Source organism: Lacerta agilis, chromosome 2 (assembly GCF_009819535.1).
Source record: "Lacerta agilis isolate rLacAgi1 chromosome 2, rLacAgi1.pri, whole genome shotgun sequence".
Lineage (NCBI taxonomy): Eukaryota > Metazoa > Chordata > Lepidosauria > Squamata > Lacertidae > Lacerta > Lacerta agilis.
The window spans coordinates 99,032,368-99,049,336 of NC_046313.1; positions in this window are offsets into that span (position 1 = coordinate 99,032,368).

Consider the following 16,969-nt stretch of genomic DNA (forward strand, 5'->3'; position numbering starts at 1 on the left):
GGTGAGGAATTTCTAGTATTCTCGTCACAATGAGAGAGGTCTGGTGAGACTTGCCTTTGCGTTACATGCTAGGTTTATTTATACCTTTCTTTTTTTTAAAAAAAAATGTCTATCCTTCCTGCCTGTTTCTCCAAGGACACTCAAGATTGCTAACAAGACTGGGGGGGGGAGCAGATATAACCCCTACAAACAAAATGCAGTATAGATTCAAAATAATAAATGAACAATACCTAGCCTGCTTAGCAAATTCCAACAACACAAAACGGAGCAACGTTCAGCAGCCAGGGACTGTCCAGCCACTCAACAGAAACCAGAATTTGATAAAAATTAGGGTGCCAGAATGGGAAATAACTCTCCAATCCAGGAAGTCAGAGCTAGTGATGGGATTTGGACAGTGGCAGCATCAAAAGCCAGGACATGGGGGGGGGGGGGCTAAGCAAGGATCAGAAGATGGGGGTTACAGTGAAATCAGGCACACCAGGGTGTGAGACCTCAAACAAGGCTTGGAGCAAATCAAGACAGGAAATGCAAGGCAAGGCATTGAACAGGCAAGCAGGGCTGGGAAAAGAATAATGCTAGAACAAAAGTTCCCAGAAGCATAATTCTATAATGACAATGATGTGCTATGTACATCAGTATGCCTCTGTTGTGAGCAGAGTCAGTATGTATTCACAGTCAAACTGTTTGGAACCATGTTGTTTATGAAGTTTAATTCAGTAAAGTTCTTATTCTTTCTATGAGAAACTGCATTATTAATTTACGTTGCAACTCATTACCAAACTTAAAAACCATGGAGAGACCTGGTCTGAATAGAGACATTGGATCTTATCTCATTATACATGACAAAGCTATTTTTAACCTTCTACCCCTTGCTTTTTCCTGTAAGACCAATTGCAGTCGTTAACAGTCGTCAACAGGTTTACCACAGCTATCAGCCTATCACCCATTCCCACCACCCTTCTGAGTCATACGCCTCCCCACCCTCCCTCTATATAAGGGTCTGGTGACTTCTGTTTCAGTGTATCTGAAGAAGTGTGCATGCATACGAAAGCTGATACCAAGAACAAACTTAGTTGGTTTCTAAGCTGCTACTGGAAGGAATTTTTAAATTCTTTATTATGTACACTTTGATGTGTTTCAATCCAGCACACCTTTTAGTTTTGTTTTTAATTTTCGCACAATTTCAAGAACCAAATAAAATAAGCTGAAGTCTTACAACCTGGTCCTCTGAACCACAGTGTGAGCGCAGCAGATCCTGGGATTGGGTTCCAACCCTAGCTTGAACGGAACGCGACTACTTTGTTGAACCCAGGAACTATTGCCGGCATAACAGTAACTTGCCAGGGCGGCCGGTCCTCCACACCTCTGATACCTACCACACGCTTGCATGGCATCGGTGGAGTCCAAGACAGAGGGCGGTGACAGTGGCAACCATAAGCAGATGTTTCACTTCGCAACACCTGTCAGAATGGCCCGTGAGCTCATTGGTTGGTGCTGCCCTTTGGCAGGAAGGCAAGTGGAGTGGAGTCGCATGGTTTTCTCCAGTTTCCTGCCGCACCACATTTGCTGTTGAAAAGAAAGCATGCCATTTCAGGCTGCAAGTGCTGGGAATCCATGGGAAGCCATATGCGCTCCTAGGCACATCTAAGTCAGAAAAGATCAGGAAAGACCTCTGCCTAGACCCTTCTGCCACTCACCATCAGTCTGGCTCATTTCAAAGCAGTTTCCTATTTTCAGGTTTTATGCAGCACTGGGTGCATAGTAGGAAGGTGCAAGGTGTGAGTGGGGTGTGCAACCTGCCTCTGGTTCCTCCTTCATGCTGTTATATGCAACCTGCTCGTCCCTCCTTGCATTGCACGGCCTATGCCAGAAAATTCTTATTCTTTACTTGAAGCTCATCTAACAACCTATTTATCAAGGGCTTTTCACTTGAAATTCTAAGCTGTTGGGAAGCCCTGTGAATAATTGATATCCCTTTATTACTCATTGTTAGCTCCCCTTGCATAAAGAAAAGCATTTATCTTTTATAGTTTACTCTTGTGTACCGAGATGGAGCTGGCTGTAGGCATGTAAAAATTAACAGCCACGGGGACTTCCATTTCTAAGTAGTTTGCTTCAAATAGGTGGATAGGTCTGAATTTTTAATTAACGAAACGTTAAAATGGTTGTCACTCTGACATACCTGGTGGGCCAAATCTCTCCTAAATAGACCAGAACGTTATAACCAAGGATTAGTCATCCTATATTGCCTTTAAAAGCAAAGCCCTCACTCTTCCCCCTTCCCCCGAAATCCTATATCCTTTCACCGGGAAATTATCTGGTGAGGCATTCTCCTTTCTCTGCTTAAAGGGAAGATACGTGAGCTTCCACAATGGGGACTGATGCATATTCAAGACTCACCTGCTATACAAGATTTGTTCAAGACTGAATGTAAAATAGGTCATTCTGAGCCTTCCATTTGTCAAGTAATTTAAATGACTAGAACAAACTGCACTTGCAAATCGTACCAATTTAACTGGCACCATATAAGGCAGATGCAGTTGTTCAGCCACAAAAGGGCCATTGGAATCCACCTGGCTCGTCTTGCAGCCTCACAGCACAATTCTGTACATATTTATTGGGAAACAAATCCCATTAGTTTCAACAGAACTAACTTCCTAGTAAATACACATAGGATCTCGGTGGTCCCCCCCCCCGGGGGGGTGCAATATGGATCAATGAGTCAGAGGCGGAAGGGTCCTAGTTTTGGCTTGACTTGTACCCTCATGCTGAACCAGTCGGGTTTTGCAGAGGCCAGTCCAAAGCTGTGTTTGCCTTAACTGCAAGTGGAGGAAGGGCAGGAAATTATATCAGGGAACCAGAGCCTGCTGACACACACACTCCCCACAGTCCAGTTACTCTCACCATAGGATTATTCCAGGCATAGACAAACTCAGCCCTCCAGATGTTTTGGGACTACAACTCCCACATCCCTGACCACTGGTCCTGTTAGCTGGGGGTGATGGGAGTTGTAGTCCCAAAACATCTGGAGGGCCGAGTTTGCCTATGCCTAGATTATTCTTCATCTGCAGATCACTATGAGCCACATCAAAGTTGGGGTCAAAGTCGGTTCGCAGAAATGAACCAAGTAAGTCCGAGTATAATAGTGGGATAATGAAGAGCTGTGAATGACCAGTAACAACAGCAAATAGTTATAGCTTATGCTCCTCGAGCAGCTTTTGCCCAATCACCACATTTCATAACTACATGAGTAACACAGGTGAGAAGATGGCACTGTGGTGTTCTGTCATTGTTGACCACAGAGAGGGTAACCGCCCCTTTCTTTGTGTCGGCAGCAGCAGTAGGTTGTTCAAGTTCTGAGACTGTCTCTCTTTGTGTCCCAGGCAAGGTGGCTGTGACTCAGCCCAGGGTTTGATCATGTTTACTATGGAGTGATACCTTTTGGAATAGCCAATCCATCTCAAGCTCTTCAGCTTCCAAATAATAGACATTCAAGCAGCCAATGACGGCTGATTTGAAAACCACGACCATTGGTCACTGGGCTCCCCAAATTGTCAATAGAACAGATGGTGTGGTTTGATGGCTGTTTTACTGGACGCCATTGTGACATGCGAAACTCATCCTGGTCTGTAGAATATCAGTGAGATAACAGAATTGTTTGAAGTCTCTCTTAAACTGGGTGAAACAACTCAATCCAACATGCATAACGATTTGATTGTCTAACATAGTTGATACATAGTCCAGTGTTTATTGATCCTAAGAGCATTTTGCTTGCGGTGCACAATACCTCTGTTGTTCTTTGAAAGAACAAAGCAGGGTTCTTTCAAAGTGCCGTGTCACCCTGCACCCCTCCTTCTCCTTCATCTGATGGACTCATAAGTAGCTTTGTAATGGTTTCAGCAGGGAAGTCTGTCTAATCAGGGAGAGGAAATGGAAGGAGATAAACGTTAATGTGAAACTGGAGGGGAGAGGAGGGGAGGGGAGTGGAATCTATTGCTTCGCTTCCTGGAATGCTTCTCCTTCTACTGTTCAGAATTTGTATATGCAGAACGATAAGGAGAGTTTTGTCTTGTGTTTAAGCAGGAACCGAATGTAATAAAAGCAGAGAGGGAAAAGTGATGATAGACATCTGCTTAGTCACTCGCTTTGGCGCACTACAACAGGCCTTCAGTGTGAAGTGAGCTGAATTGGGAGCAGCGAGGACAGGGAATGGGGAAAACACAGAATGTTGCAGCTCGCTTTGACTTTGCATTGCATTTGTCATTGATTGGTACCTCAATGACATCTTCAGAGGAGGCAATCAAGGAAGCTGGGCTGGTTTGCGACAGAGCAGTAGCAGGATACTTTGGCGACCCTACTATGTTAATGGAGGCGTTTAAGCAATCTCCAGAAGATGCTGGTCTTACTAACTAGAACAGGAATGGCCAACTTTATTCACCAGCAGGGATGGGGGTTCTCTCTTCTGTACCTCTTCATCCTTTTATTGCATGTCCTTGGAGGTTTGCTTTTTCTGAGCCTAGTATGGTGATTTGCAAAAAGCAGGTTATTAGTTTTTATTCTCCTGACAGTGGTGTGATTGCTTCTTACAAAGAGGATATCATTATAGTCTTACATTATTATTATTATTATTATTATTATTATTATTATTATTATTATTATTATTATTTTGCTATTGATTGCCCATCATTAAGTAGCCAGATGCCTTCTAGGGGATAGGAAACAAAAATTGAAGAATTTAAATCATTGTTGTGTGTTAATGACACATATCATCAGCAACACACACCCTGTGGGATAAAACCCTTTAGCAAAACTATAGATCCAACCCACTTCCTCACCTCCCTTCCACTTCTTGCAAACTTTGTACAAATCCTTTATATTTTTTAAAAATTGTATCCAGTATAAACTTCCTTATTAATATAAAATATGCAACTTTAATAATTATTATTTAGTAAGATACACAATTTTAACATTTAAGAGCCAGTGTGGTGTAAGAGCGGTAGTCCCATAATCTGGTGAACAGGGTTCGTGTCTCCGCTCCTCCAAATGCAGCTGCTGGGTGACCTTGGGCTAGTCACACTTCTTTGAAGTCTCTCAGCCCCACTCACCTCACAGAGTGTTTGTTGTGGGGGAGGAAGGGAAAGGAGAATGTTAGCCGCTTTGTGACTCCTTAGGGTAGTGATAAAGCGGGATATCAAATCCAAACTCTTAAACGAATGCAAAGCATCTTTGCATTACAGGACATCACTGATTGATTGATTGATTGATTGGGTGGGTGGGTGGGTGGGGTTGGATTGTAATGATCTCTGTTCTACTCCACAGAAAAGAATGCTTGTATTGTTGCACAAGAGATATTGCTCACCAATATTGAAATGGCTGTGTGGCAGAAGCTATGGAATGTAGATTTAAACTTCACAGCATGTTATATATTGAAAGGAAAATGATATGAAAAAGTTATATAGGTAGTATTTATTTCCCAGCAGGCTTGCAAAAAACACATCAAAACAAAATCAAATCTGTGTTGGAAATGTAAAGAATAGTCAGGTACCTTCTACCATATGTGGTGGTTCTGTAAGAGAACAAGGGCTTTCTGGGAAATGATTTACAATGAATTGAAGAAAAATGTTCTAAATAACTTTTAGTAAAAAACAAACCCAGAAGCTTTTCTTTTAGGGATAGTGAATACAGAAATTCTGAGGAACCTTAGAAATTTGCTTATGTATGCTACAACCACAGACTGAATAGTATTTTCCCAGAGGTGGAAAGAGGATGCTGTTCCAACTAAGGAAGAATGGCTGATTAAGTTGGCGGATTATGACAAAATGGCAAAATTAATGGGTGTGGTAAGAAACCAAGAGGAAATTTCTTTTATTAAGGAGCGGGGAACATTTGTGGAATATTTGAAAAATCATGGTAAGCAACTAGGTGCATTAGTAGAGTTAACTTAAATCAAGCAGTTAAAAGTTGGAGACAGGATAAGAAATGTAGCAATGAATGTTAATGGCTACCACCATCACCTCAATAAAAGAGAGTTCGGTGGGATACACATTTTAGTTGGGTAACTCCAAAACAATGACAACAAAGAGAATAATGTTGGTATCTTTAAAGACTGCTAGTGTTGGCAAGGAAAAGCAATGGCTTGCGGGGTGGTGAATGAGTGAACAGCTGCAGAACTCATATTCACATTTGATTATCGTAAAATCGTCCACTATCCCTATTCTCCAGGCAGCAGTCAAGATACCAGAAATGTCTTTGGCCACATAAACTGACCCTCTTGTGAATAATTGTCTCCCTAATATAGTTGGCGCAGTTTAGCAATACAAGGATATGGAGCAGATGTACTTTGGCATGGCACTATAAGATGGAGACACTGTTGGCAAGTAGCTCATCTGGTTAGGCAAGTGGTGTTCAGCCCTTCTGAATAGGTTTACACTCTCCCTAAAGGATTAACTTCATAGTTTGTAGATGATACCACATCAGTCCTTGTCTTTTCAGGTACAGGATTAGGCTGATGATGTCCTAATAGAAATAGCCTAGTTATGATTATCCATATTCTAGTAATATTCCCTAAATCCAGTGTGGATTAATGACAACTCTCTACTAGGGGGGATTCTTGTATGTAAGGGAACATCTATCTGTCTGAATCTTGATCCTTCTTCTCTTGCATCCTCCTCTTCAGGGGTTGCACATCACACAAGGCAAACTCATCCCGCAGCTCAGGAAACAGTGGAGTAACCCAAAGATGTGGCGAGACTAATGCCATTATTGACACATTATCCAACATGCTTCAATCCTATAATGTTTCTGCAGAGTCGGCACTCAACAATGATACGTTGACACGCCAATCACTACAATAAGAATAAAATAGAATTATTGCACAGAAGATTATATTGGAGGATGGCTTTGGGATAATCGGTATTAGGCCAGCTTCGTCTGGCAGCTTTGGAGATACACGAGGTAAGACATTGAGACATTGTTCTAGGTAGACTGCCTACGCTGGGTTGTGGGATTCAGGAGGAGGGCAACGGTGTGGTGTTGATGTAGAACCAAATGTTTACCAAATGGTGGGCAGTCACGCAGCACCTATTTGGAAGCCCCTGATTCCCTCCTGGAGAACATTACCGAAAAATATTATATTCCAGCTTGGACATTTTTGTTAGATTCCAGAATTCATTTTTCCATCCCATTTTCTTTTTAAGACTGCATGTTGCTGCTGGCACCAGCGTTGTAATTATAAACTGTATTTGAGCCAGATGATCTAATTGGACCAGGTGTGCGGGACCAAAGCCACCTCCACAGCTGTCCTTTCTACCTTGTGCTCCTCTCTTGTTTTCCTTTTGCTGTCAGAATGGAACGTGTTGAAAGAACTTCTCCAAGCGTAGGTAGCCCGTTTTAATCAAACACCACCTTGTACTTAGTAGCAATGCAGTGCTGCTGAAAGGGTTGTTTTGATAAAAAAAAAATCTAAATTGGTTGTCATTATCAGCGAGTTGCATTGAGGATGCTTTCGTCTCTCTTCCCCCCTATATAGTAACAACAAATGAGATAAAATATATGTGCCACTGTAATTCTAATCAATGGGTATTCAGAGGGCACATGCTGAATGAGACACAGAACAAGAACCTCTTCTTCTGATTTAAGGCAGAGGGCTGGATAGTATGGGAGCAGGCGATCCCTTGGGTATTCTGGGCCTGGTGATAACTGGGCACGCTAGGTAGGTGCAGAGTACTGAGTCATTTGGCAAAGAAAGTCTAGAATGGGGGGTGGAATCAGCTAGCTAGCTGGAAGTGGAGGCTGGGGAGGTGGGCATGGTTGCAATAATAGCCCAAGAAGTTTTCGATGCTGCGTGAGAAAAGCAAGACTCAATTAAGAGAAAGCAAGGAGTTCAAAAGGTGAGGAAAGTGCAAGGTGGACAGTTAAATCTCTGTGGCATCTCTTCCTCTCTTGCCCTTTGCTCCGTTTCTCTCCTTTTCCTTCCTGTTATGAGAAAAATGAGCAAGAAATGGTGGAGGAAGATACAGGGACATCCTAGTCGGTGCTTTCCTGCTCCACACTGAGAAGCTGTTTTTAAATGCCCCCAAGGGACGGAAGTGAGAGCAGCCTATATCAATGAATGGAGAAATCCAAAATGTAACCATAGCTGGGAGTGGGCAGATGTGTCCACCCCAAGCCCCGCAAAGTACAGAGCTGGTTATAGTAAGGAAGAGCTTGCCTTCAATTCAATTCAATCTGCCTTGCATGCAGAAGGTCCCCAATTCAATCTTGAGCATCTCCAAGATAGGGCTGGGAGAGACTCCTGCTTCAAACCCTGGAGAGCTGCTGCCTGTCAGTGCAGACAATACTGTGCAATATGGACCTGTGGTCTGACCCAGTGCAAGACAGCTACCTCTTTTGGGCTGAAATACAGCAGCAGCAGCAGCAGCAGCAACAACAACAACCCTATATCACTGTCCCTTGTTTTATTCCCCACATTGCAAGTTGGGCTGAGAGGATGTAGGCATAAGAAGCTGAGTCAAAACCATGGCCCATCTAGTTCAGTATTGTCTACACTGATTGGCAGCAGCTCTGCAGGGTTTCAGGCAGGGAATCTTTCCCAGCCCTACCTGGAGATGGTGGGGATTGAACCTGGGGACCTTCTGCTATCCCTAGAAAGACCCAGGGGAGCGATTGCCAGCCAGGGTAGCATATACTGAGCCAGTTGGATCATTGGTCAAGGATTCCTGAGCATGATATCCTAGATTTGCACAATGAAATAGAGCCCAGACCAGTAAGTTAGGGAGGACAAGGGCGATCATCCCTTGTGGAGTTCAAGACAAAGGGATGGTGGTATTCATTGGAGCAGTCCATTGCCACTTTTAATAAATTCCTTCTTCTCAACTTTATTCAGTGCTAAATTATACGCTATGCTACACACAAACACACACACACACACACACACACACACACACACACACAGAGGGGGGATTAAGTGGTTGGCCATACCTGCCCTAATAAAAATAAAAATAAAAATCCAAATTTGTTGGGTTGCTGTTTTTTAATTCAGCACAGAAGGAACTTTCTCATTTTCACCACAGTGCAATGGAAGCTCTTTCTTCAGCGACTTAAGACGGCTGGAGTTTATTGTCTTAGTGCAGCTTAGGGATTTTATCCAAATACCTGTTTTATACAAAGGAATTGAGCCCTGCTGGTTCTCTGTCCATTAAATGCAAACAGTACCTGAACAGCGGCTCGGCATAATTCAGCTAAATCACAATATTCTCATAATCATGCCGTGAGCATCTTTTGTGTCCCAGACATTAATGCTTGTTCTTCTTGGCATTCAAATAAAAGCCATTACCCAGCATGGCATCCCGTGGTCTTCTTTTCAGATTGTCATCACATTCATTATCCTCTGTTTAGATTTTGGAAACTGAATCGAGCAATGCCTTTTCATTACCGACCATAATAACTGAGAGGGGGGCAAATGGTCACGTTCCCAGCTCTTGTTTATCAATTAAGGCTTTATTGGAGAATGTCAGCAATCATCCATGCAAAGTGGAATACTAATTCCATTCACTACTTTTTCCGGGACACTCTAACACTCGTGTGTGTGTGTGTGTGTGTGTGTGTGTTGGTGCCTTTGAGCTGCTTGCAGGCTGAAGTACATCTTGTTAACAAGGATAATCTCTTTGTTTTTAATGTGATATTAATGAATTCATGAAACAAGATAGTGGTAACAATACTTGCCATGAAAGTATTCTGAAATCTTAATCTGATGTATTTAATTAAACAGGAAGGAAATGTCTCTTCAATTAAACTATGTCAGTTTCCTGTCTCTTTTGAGTACCTGTGGATAAATTCCCCACAATTATTTATTGTCTGGATTCATGGAGGAGAACCGCTTGAGCAGCTACACAAGGACTTGAATAACTTTCATACCACCATCAACATGCTTAGACTCGTCCATTGCACGAGATTCACTTTCTGGACAACTACTGTGCAATTGCGTGATGGAACACAACTGACCACTTTATACACTTGCATGCTTCCAGCTTCCACCACAAAATCCATCCTCTACAGCCCAGCCCTACGAAACAGCTGCATCTGTTGAGATTCATTGGACAAAGATCCACAGCTTAGGTATTTACTTTATTTGTCAAACTACAGTACTCATGCAAGGAAGTGAAAAGATGAACAAATCCAAACTGGCACCCAGGAACAATCAAATACAGGACCAATCTAGAAGAGAAAACCATGATGGAACACAATTTTTTGTTGCTTATAGTTCCCAGCTAAAATTAAATGTTTCATCAATGACAGAATGACTCTTCCCACTCACAAGCCTTGTGTGGCGATATAAGAAGTGTTAAGAGGTGCTATAACAGCGACATAAAATTATGAATGTGGATAGAGAAAAGTTTTGGTCCCTCTCTTTTAACATGAGAGTTCGTGGGCATCCAAGGAAACTGAATGTTGCAAGTTTCTGGACAGATGAAAGAAATTACTTCTTCACACGGGGAAGCTTTGTCCCACAAGAATACCCATAAATTGGCATTAATGATCAGTGAACTTCTGAGTAAACAAATACCGGTATATCTTCACTTGCGGTCAGAAACACCCCACAGTCAGTGCTTGCTTGATTTTTTTTGGGAGGATCATTCCACAGGCCTTTATTTGCATCCCCTCAAATGTTAGTAAGGTACTTACTATCTGTACAGTTGTACCTTGGAAGTCGAATGTAATCCGATCCAGAAGTCCTTTCGACTTCCAAAACGTTCAAAAACCAAAGCGCGGCTTCTGATTGGCTGCAGGAAGCTCATGCAGCCCCAGTCGGAAGCTGCGGAAGCCCCACCGGACGTTTGGCTTCCAAAAATAGTTCGCATACCGGAACAGTCACTTCTGGGGTTGCGGCGTTCGGGAGCCAAAACGTTCGGGAACTAAGCTGTTCGACTTCCAAGGTACGGCGGTACTTGACTGTACTATTCTGCATTTCGTTTCCATCTCACCTTAATAATCCAAACCATGTTCATATACATGTATGTCATATATGTAATGCTTCATGCATCTGGAGAAGTGGACTGTAGTCCACAAAAGCTTATGCTATTGTGAATTTGTTAGTCTCTAAGGTGCCACAAAACTCTTTCCTGTTTTAAAGAAAGGGCTTCCCATTGTTTCCCCACTGCTGAGTATCTGGAGCTAGAAATAATATCCTTATTCTTCCTTCCACCAGAAACTATTAGACATCCATGGGTGAGGCTGCTTAATGCTTTGCCCTTTACATTTGCTTTGTTCGATGATGCACATGTCAGGACGAATTTCCTATATTTGGCCTACTACCATAAATGCTTGGACCCAACTCTTGTGGTTCATAAATGATGGTTCTTTCTGCATTTTCTTCAGACGGATGTCCTTGTTCTAAAAGCACAGAATATCTCATAGCTCAGCAGTTTGGTCGCATGGCTTTCTCCCCCCCCCCCTGCATCCTTCTTGTGAAAAAAGGAAAAAGGAAAAAAAAAAGTATTAATTCTGAGCAGCTGGCAAACATAGTGAGAGACTTGATTATCCTGTTGGCACATTTATTAAAGAGAAACTAGGTGGATTATTTTAATATAGCCACGTGGCTAGGACCTCAGAGCGTTCTTTCTACTCCCTACTGCCAACTTTGCTTTGAAAAAAGAATAAAGATACTTAAGCCAGCTTTCAAAAGATTGAAGACCCTTTCTTTTTATGAGTGGCATACATGACCATAGAGATGAAGTGTGTGTACTTGTGTGCGTTAGCTGGGAGTTTTCTATCCCTGCAAGCTTAATGTGTTATATAGTATGGTTTGTCAGTGTTCTCGAAGCAACTAGCATGAGTTTGGCCAAACTGTGGGAGGCAGTGAAAGATAGGCGTGCCTGGCGTGCTCTGGTCCGTGGGGTCACGAAGAGTCGGACACGACTGAACAACAACAAAAGTATGGTTTGTAGAGTTACCATAATTTTCCTTTTAATTCTCTATTCCCATCTCTTTCTCTTCCCCTAAAACGGATCTCTGTTGTGGTGCTGGAATTCTAGGAAGATGCGAATCCACTGAATGGACCACATAGGCCAGGGTCAGCAACCTTTTTGAGCCATGGGCAGGTCCACCGTCCCTCAGACCATGTGGTGGGCCGGACTATATTTTTTTTGGGGGGGGGGGGGAGAGAATGAATTCCTATTCCCCACAAATAACCCAGAGGTGCATTTTAAATAAAAGCACACAGTCTACTCATGTAAAAACACCAGGCAGTCCCCACAAATAACTCAGAGATGCATTTTAAATAAAAGCACACATTCTAGTCATGTGAAAGCACACTGATTCCTGGACCATCCGTGGACCTTAGGTTGCATACCCATGACACAGGCTCACTCAATATAGGTGTACCCTCTTGACCTTTGAAGAGACCAGCACTACAGTGCTGAGTTGGTGTTGTGGAGAACAAAGAGATGGACTTAGTCGAGGCATCTTTCCTCACAATCTTAACAGAACAACAGTGCTGTCCATAGGAGCTGCAGTATATGAGCTTTTCTCAATCTGTTGGGGAGGATGACAGCACTGGGAGGTATGTTTAGCCTGGAGAAGAGAAGGTTAAGGGGTGATATGATAGCCATGTTCAAATATATATAAGGATGTCATATAGAGGAGGGAGAAAGGTTGTTTTCTGCTGCTCCAGAGAAGCGGACACGGGGCAATGGATTCAAAGTACAAGAAAGAAGATTCCACCTAAACATTAGGAAGAACTTCCTGACAGTGAGAGCTGTTCGGCAGTGGAATTTGCTACCAAGGAGTGTGATGGAGTCTCCTTCTTTGGAGGTCTTTAAGCAGAGGCTTGACAGCCATCTGTCAGGAATGCTTTGATGGTGTTTCCTGCTTGGCAGGGGGTTGGACTGGATGGCCCTTGTGGTCTCTTTCAACTCTATGATTCTATGACTTGGTTCAGGTGCCTCCCTTCCTCTAATCTTGATGCTATGGCACTTGTTACTGCTGTAATATAACACGGCACTATAGTGAGGTCGACCTAGCATTGTTTATTCTGAGGGGCAATGATTCCCCAAGGCCTCGTACAGTGATTGATGCCTGAGATGCTTCCGTTGCAGTTGCAAGGAATTGAACTTGAGACCTTCTGCACGTGGTCCAAATCTAGGGTCAACATCAGCTGTTGACCCACTGAAAAATAAGGCGAACCAGTAGAATATCAACCAGGAGACGATGCTACATGTTTTTTTGACATAGCACAGCACTGTACCAAACTCCAGCCTTGATGTGTGTTGTCTTCTCTTATGTGGCAATGTGACAAGGGATAGCTTAGACAGTAGAGCAGGGGTCCCCAAACTAAAGCCCAGGGGCCGGATGTGGCCCAATCACCTTCTAAATCTGGCCCATGGACGGTCCAGGAATCAGTGTGTTTTTACATGAGTAGAATGTGTCCTTTTATTTAAAATGCATCTCTGGGTTATTTGTGGGGCATAGGAATTCGTTCATATTTTTTTCCCAAATATAATCCAGCCCCCCACAAGGTCTGAGGGACAGTGGACCGGCCCCCTGCTGAAAAAGTTTGCTGACCCTGCAGTAGGGCATGAGACTCTTAATCTCAGGGTCATGGGTTTGAGCCCCACATTGGGGCAAAAAATAAAAATAAAAATCCTGCATTTCAGGGGTTGGACTAGATGACCCTTGTGGTCCCTTCCAATTCTACAATTCTAAGAAATGATCCAGCAATGTGGAAGTCTGCATGGAAACAATCCCATCCTGCCTCTGCCTGCGTCTTTATTCAACTTCGCCCTAACAAAGGACGCCCTGTTTGTGAGTCTGAAGTAATCTGTGACTAGCAAGGATTCCCCACTCCTAATTCTTGCCTCAGGTTTTATGTGGCTTTGTTCTTCGTTTGTTTTTTGTGTTTCCAGGTAAATGTGTTTAGAATTGGAGCTAACAGTTTATATTTCATATGCACTTCATTAAAATGCCTACTGAGTGACCAGGTTCCCACACTGGTGGCGCAGAAGTTCATAATTAAGAGAGCCGGAAGGATCTGGAAGGCTGGCAAAAAAAGTAAGCAACGTGTCTTTGCTTATTTATGTTTGTCGTAAGTCTCAAGGCAGTTTGCTGTTTGCAAGACAAGTTTGTAATGGGCAAATGGCTATTATGTGGAGTTGGGGAAGAGAAAATGATGATTGAGAGGTATTATTAATTAAAATTAAAAGCTCCATTCGTGACATTTCACAGCTCTCTTCGTGTGTACGATGGGCGCCATTGATTTTAAGGCAGATTGTTGAATTTCTTATCTCCAGCTTCTGATTGATCTCTTCAACATGCAACAAACCGGAGTCCAGAGTGAACAAAAGGATTGTACATTTATACCGCTTAGCCCTTTTAAATTAAAAAAAGAGAGAGAGCCCAAACCCCGGAGTAATGAAAGGAAACAATATATTCCATTTTAGATTATTGCTTTGGGTAGTAGGTCTTTTGCTGCTTTTGATGACAGCCTTTTGACATAATCACTAGTCAGCATAAAACTTGAAATTGCCCTGCAGACAGAATCATTCTTCTCTATTTTCTGTCACTCTGGAACCGCCTTTATTCATCTATCGGTGAAAGAATCAACAATTTCAGATTCCAGATAATAAAAGTAACTTGGACAATACTTCTGCTGGGAGGAAAGGAGAATGATGGATATATTTCCCCATATAACTAAGAATAGATAAGTCCTTTCTATTCAACTCTTTCAAGAAAAGAACAGTCTATGGTGTTCTCTTTTGAGCCTGGAAGAGCAAATCTGGACAAAAGAGATATGAGCTCAATCTACAGGCGTAGCAGGAAACCCAGAACAGGATAACAACCTTTTATAATTCACTAGGTTCAATACTTCCACATTGCTTAAAGGCATTGTTGTTGCTGTTGTCATGTGGTACATGTGTAACGACTGTCGCATCGGGATGTGACATTTGCCTGCCAGGTTGGTGTGGCATCTTCCCGACGCTGTGCATTCCAGGATGACTTCCCTCCAGGCTTCTTCTGCCCCTCAAGATTTGGGGGGCTGAACCCCATCCCAGAGGACATGGGGGGCTGTAGAGGCCTGAGCCCCATAGAGTAGGTGTGCCTGGTTGTCATTGTTATTATGGTAATGATTTATTGAATTTGGTAAATATGCTTTAAGCCCAGGGACTCTAAGCTTTGATCAGTCTTTACTGTCAGGGTTAATAAGTGAAAAGGGGTGTCTTGTAAACTAGTATACTTGTTTTCTTGGAGCAATGCCCTGTATCTAGTAGGATGGAATTGCTTTTCAAAAGGTTTTGAGGTTGTGATCCTATACCCACTTGCCTGGGGGCAAGGCCCATTGAACTCCATCCTTGAAGGTGTTCACAGTGCCTTTTACAGGTCAAAGACCCCTTGGGGCTGATGTTGTAACAGAAGCTTCCTATATGTTGTTTTTATTCATTGTTATAAAGACAAGCTGCCCTGAGGCGCTAGGCCACTCCGAGGCTTTTAAAAGTATGTGCCAGGACAAACATTGATTGGATGAATGAACAACATTTGGGAATGCACAGCTAGGCCAAGCAGCAACAGGCTGTAGTCCTGTGCATGCTTACTTGGGAGTAAGGCCTGTTGAACACAAGGGAGAGCAAACATGCATTGGGTTGTGTGTCTTTGATTTGACGCTTGAACAAACAAAAGGATGGAGATAAAGCAGCACGAGTAATCATTGCCTCAACCACCCACTTTAATAGCTTCTCAAATAGCAACCTACAAAGTAATGCTAATAATGAGCCGCTGATGAGCTCATCCAGATGCCATTTTTTTTAAAGCCTTGCAACAAGAACCTCAAGCATCAACAACGAAAATTGATTAAGGATGGGGCTCCACTGTGTCTGCCTTACTCTCCTAATGAATGGTATTATCTATGCTGAAGACTTGCTTGTGAAGAGAGAGTTATGGCAGGGATGCTAAGAAACTTGTGTATGAGAGTCGACTGATCAAGCAGCCTCATGTTGAAGAGACCTTGCCCGCCCGCCCGCCCCCCCCCCAAACACATGCCACAAAACTGGCGATCTCAAGTGTCTTGCTCTATGCTGAAGTGACCCTTGAGTCTAGGACAAATCATATTGAGACCCATTGTGGTATAGTGCCAGCCTATTATTACATTATGACTTTGTGGGTGCCAGAGTTTGTGAAAGCAAAACACCCGTAATTCTTGGATTTAGTAAGTGTTAGAATCAACGCTTGGAATATTAGGGTGGGCTGCCAGATGCTGAAGTTAGCCTTCATGTCAAAAAACAGGCCAAATCAGTTTTTGCATGCTCAGATAATCGCTTGGGAGAAGAGCTATCACAGAGAACAAACAGAACATAATGGGAGATTAACAAAGCAGATACTCTGGGCCGGACTGATGGAGTGAGCCCTGCTTCCCAACTCTCCCACTGAGGCAGTCTGGTGGAATGCCTGCTCTGGGGTGACAATTGAGGGAGATGAAATCTGATGGGGCTGGCCTGTCAGGCAAGCTCAACTGAGCTGGTTTAATTTTTTTTTACATTGCAAACGGCTTTGATCTCTTGTTACGATATGGCAGTATATAAATACAGTATAGTTGTTAACTACTTGGCATCCGTCTGTCTCGAGAGACAATGGAGGAGTATGCTTTTGGGGGGTGAAGTCCCAACTGTTGGAAGGTTGCACGCGTTTGTTGTGGCTGTAAAAGAACTGATGTGGGAGAGATCTGTTTTGCTGCACCTGGGGCAGGTGAAGGCGTCTGGTTCTGCTGCTGCAGATGCACCTGTTGCGTTTCTTCTTTCTGCGTTCCTCTTTGTTATTTAAACAGACATCAGGTCTGGCTTTCCATCCGGTCCACAGCTTTTTTTTTGCCTCCAGCTTCTAGTTCACATAACTCAACTCTCTGCCCTGGCCTTTTGTCTTTCTGACTAACAGTCCACCCACTTGCCACTCCATTTGTTCCCTTAAGGATCCGTGCTTGTGGAGC